Raw genomic sequence first — 4,990 nt, 5'->3', positions numbered from 1 at the left:
TGACATTCAATAAGTTGTTGAATACTCAGGGAACATACAGCTAATTCCATTTTTAATGGCTCTACTCTAGTTGGAATTAACAATAGGATATATGCCTATGCCTATCCCTGAGGAAGAAATTGTGCTCATATCCAGTAGGATGGAGAATCCTTTTCTTTCTATCTATTAATGACCTAGTATTTCCACCATACCTCACCACTGGCCAAGCTAACTATTTCTAAGACAATGTCAGCTGGAAGGTGAACAAGGCTATCAAAAGTAACATGGAATGTTAGGATTGGAGGTGATTTGGTTAACTTCTTTTGTTTAATTCTGGGAAAAAGAAACCCACCAGATGACTAGTGAGCCTTGGATTTAATCATCTTTATAGGACTTGCATCCCCATATTGCTTTCTGAATCTCTTGATCTCATGCTCTGTAGTTGCCCCTTGAACCAGACACTTGCAGGTTAATTGTAGGCCAGGAAATGGAAGGGAAGCAATTTGCAAAACACAGGCCAGAGTTCTACAGCCACAGAGCAATTGCAGGCATTGCTCCAGGGACTGGTAGAAATGATAATTGATTACTAGTGCTGATCATATAGCTCTCCCTCAAAAACTATGCAAGCCTCTAAGCAATTTGAATAGTTAAAAATTAAAATTGAGAGCAAGCACAGAAGAAACATAATTGTAAATAAAAAAGAACAGTTGTTGGAGCTTCTAAAGGTTCTCTCAAGCAGCTCATTTTAAATGAAATGAAGACAACAATATCAGGGTGCTGCAGAAATAGTTTCCCTGGCTAGAGAAAATTCCAAAGTGTTGGGGCCACTATAAAAAAGATCCTGCTCTGCTCTGCTCTGCTCTACCAGTCTCGCTACTGTGGCCAAAAAGCTGAGTTTTTACTCCAAATGGAGTGGATGAGAATTGAATGGGAGTACTTCTGCTTAAGGTCTCTGTAGTGTTTTTCCAGTAAACTCAAGCTGTACTTCACTAAGCATTTTACTAATCCTTGCATCAGGGGACAGGAACCTTTGGACTTCCAGATATTTGAACCTATAACTCTCATTGTACAGCTGAGCATAGCCAATGGGAAAGTGAATGTGAAAGTAGGCATCCAAAACATTGAGAGGGACCAATGTTTCCCATTCCTCCTTTACATGATTCTTGCAAAATAGGCTAGTACTATTATCATATTGCAGACAGGGAAAGCGAGGAAAGATGTTAAGGAGCTGTAAAATATCACCCCATCAAGTTATTGATGTGGAATTGAAATGGGGAGTTATAAAATACCGCTATGTTAAATTTTGGGGCAAGCTTGCACAGTAGAGCTTATTTATCTACTTATCTGTCTGCGTTAAAAGGCATGCAACTTTTCAATTCATATGCATTTCCTAATCTGTTATAAACAAACAACTGGAAAAACATTTTTCATTTATTCATTTTTACTCACAACACTTTCTACAAAAAGTACAGAAGGGAGATTATATAAAATCAGCATAACACAAAACAAAAGAAAAAAATACAAAAAGAAGCCAAACCAACAGCAGTTACAATAAACACAGTTCAAATCAGCCTAAATATATAACTGAATGCGAGAAAAAGATGTGCTTAAAATCAAACCCTCTTCACATGAAAACTCTCCAGGATTTCAGTTAAAGTTTGCTGCATCTCAAGTCACAAAATTATAACTGTATAGAAGTTGCTTAAAAGTGCAGCCCACGTAACAAGTTATTTCCTACTCAGGAGTTGAAAATAGAGTTAAATGAATGTGGGCAAAGAAGAAGCAAGGCAGTTATATTCCCTTTGGCTTTTATTATCTTCATATGAAGAGCACAAGTATGAAGGACATGATGTCTGCTGCACAAATAACTTGATTTTTTTTCAGGGTCCCATATTGTCCGAAAAGCATTCATATGTGCTGGAGGCTCTCATTTTCAGGATATGGCTCTCCAGATAGAGAGGACAAAAAGAGTAGGACAAGACTGCCCTGCTCCTTCAACTTTCACATTCAGTTAACCCCATCCTGAATGCCTGAATGGAGCTTATATAGCACTCACCGTAGGAGGAGACTACTGTTGCTCCCATGATGTTTCTTTGTCTGTATTTCTGCAAATCATCAATCATCAGACATGGGAACACTTTGTGACAGCTTGGAGACAGACTGTACAACAGTGGTTGAGCTAAAGGGGCTTACATTCAAAAGACGCATGCCAGAGAGTAACAGAAAAATAACAGGGAAAGTAAGAATAATAGCTCATAGCTTAGAAAAGTTACCTTTGGGGAAAACAACTTTCCCAAAGGGTGTGGTAGCACCGCTGTGTCCTGGAGGTACCCCTTCTCCAGCTGCAACCTTAAATATCCCCATGTGAATCAAACCTAAATCCATATCTACTCGGTCACCAACTTCTTTTGTAAAGCTAGTTGCAAGGCTCTTGACATCTGTTTCCACTCAGAAGATGAGCAAAAGTATGTAGGATTTTGGAAATGAGGGATGAGATAATAAATTGTGATAGAATTAAAACCAATGCAGACTTTTGACTGAAACTTCCATGGAACCAGAGCTGAAATGTTTTGTTCAGGTTAAGGGAGGGGGCAGGAGGAGGGGGAAGAGGTTTAGTTGAAAAGCAATAATAAAGTTAGTGTTTGCGTGCCTTTGCTTTCCTTGGTTCTGGCACGGATGGGTAGCTAGAAGGCCAAAATCCTGCAAGGCAGACTGTTGTTACTGCATTTCTGGCCTATGCTAGAGACTCTAAAATGTTTTAAAGGGTTGGACAAAGCTCGGCAAGCACCTAAAAGCTTGGATGGTTATCACAGCCAAACCTCAGAGTCTTTTGAAGTCAATATATTCCCAAGGGAAAAAGTCATCTGAAAAATATTTATTGTGGTATCCACTTTTCATTATTTTATCTTTTTTGAGGGCAGAACACTAAACCGAGATTTCACTGGGGTATACATACAGTGATTGCAACAGTGAACTGCTTGCTTGCACCATATTTAGATCTCCTCTTCTCAAAGGAATGCACTTTTAACTTAAGTATGTTATCCTTTTGTTTCATTGAGCTAGCACAAAGCTTAAAAGGGAACAGTGTTGGTTTTCTTTGGCATTAGCATTTGTAAACTACAGGCATGAACCAGAAATGTTGAACCCTGATCTGTGAAGGAGAAAAAGGTTCCCCTTTCCTTCCATGAATAAATCAATTGAATCCTTAGGCATTTGTAAGTTCTCCAATGAAACCATGGAGTCATGCTGGAGAACCTGGAGATTCCTAGAGATAAGTTTTCTCGGGCTAAAAAAAAGATCCACACATTGTTTTATTCACTTTTTGTACACATTTACATATGTCCTTCACCCCTAATCCCTGCAAAAGTGGAGAGCCTGCGTTAAAATTAAATATTTCATATAGGGAAGGGGGCTAACTAGTATCAAGATTGGTGATGGGTTAACCTATGCCATTCCACCCGAGGGCAGTAGGTTATCTTGAGGGAAGAGAGCACAACATATGAAAGGATAATGCTAATTTCTATAGCATCTTCTCACCACGCTCTGCCCCCCTTTCCCCAGAAACAGAATGAATAGGGCGAATGTCTCATTCAACTAATGATTGTTTGGCCCTGAATAGAAGGTAGGAGTTGAGAGTTTTGCAAAAACATTGTGATCTTTTAAACATTTTTTATCAGAGAAAAAACAAATTGCTCCAAAGGGATCATTGGGGGAATAAACATCAACATGAAAAAATATCTTAATCTAAATAGTACACATTGAGGGGGGAAGTGGCACTTTGTTCAGTATCTACAATGTTTCAGCTGCGCTCACATCATTTTTTAAAAAGATCACATTTATGGTTGTTGAATCTGTGCAATCTGTGTCCCCCCAAACCCACCATGTGTCACTGACTGTGCTACTAACAGGGAGATTTGAGGAGCAACAAACTTTTTCATTCTGAAAGAGCTCAGTATCTATTACAAAAGGTAGTTATATATTACCTCTGATGTTGAATGTGGTATTCCTTTCGAAGCCATTTGCTGGAGAACATGAGTAATAGAGTTTCATTGCAGTGTTTGTGGGCTTTCCAAAGACATCTTACAAGTTGGCAGCATCTCTAAATGAGGAATGAATCTTATTCTGAACTGTCCATATGGGGTTCACAATGATGCCAGCATGATATAATATTAAAGTCTACATTTACAAAGGCAAAGGAAGGCAGATTGCCTATTGAAAATTATACAGTAGAGTCTCACTTATCCAAGCCTCGCTTATCCAAGTTTCTGGATTATCCAAGCCATTTTTGTAGTCAACGTTTTCAATATATCATGATATTTTGGTGCTAAATTCGTAAATACAGTAATTATAACATAACGTTACTGCATATTGAACTGCTGTTTCTGTCAAATTTGTTGTAAAACATGATGTTTTGGTGCTTAATTTGTAAAATTATAACCTAATTTGATGTTTAATAGGCTTTTACTTAATCCCCCCTTATCATCCAAGATATTCGCTTATCCAAGTTTCTGCCGGCCCATTTAGCTTGGATAAGTGAGACTCTACTGTATTTTAAAAGGTGAGAAAGCTTTGCTTAGCTTGCTTGAGATTGAATTGGAAATGATAAGGGATATTTTCTCCCCAAGTGAAAATGACTCAGATGAAAGGATGGCACACTGAGGATGGGGAAAGCTTGTTTTCTGCTGCTTTGGACCTCTTCACATGGCCCTTTTGGGCCCTGCCGTTGTGCTGTTGTACGAAAGGGAAGGTGTGCGGGGCGGCTTGTGGCACCCTTGTGTAATGCTAATCAAGTTGGCCAGGTGGAACATTCACATTTGCCTGTAGCAGAAAAGAGTCCTTTCTTCCACTCTGGACCTTCCACAGATATATAAAGAGAAGGCTCCCACAGGATGGTAAAACATCTGGGTGTTCTCTGGGTAACATCCTTGCTGATGGCCAATTGTCTCACACCAGAAGCAGCTTGCTGTTTTTGAAGTCACTCCTGACACCATTTCCCTGGCTAGGCCTCATA

This window comes from Anolis carolinensis, chromosome 2, assembly GCF_035594765.1.
Source record: "Anolis carolinensis isolate JA03-04 chromosome 2, rAnoCar3.1.pri, whole genome shotgun sequence".
Classification (NCBI taxonomy): domain Eukaryota; kingdom Metazoa; phylum Chordata; class Lepidosauria; order Squamata; family Dactyloidae; genus Anolis; species Anolis carolinensis.
The sequence above is the reverse complement of the archived record's forward strand: the minus strand, read 5'-3'. Positions refer to the sequence as shown.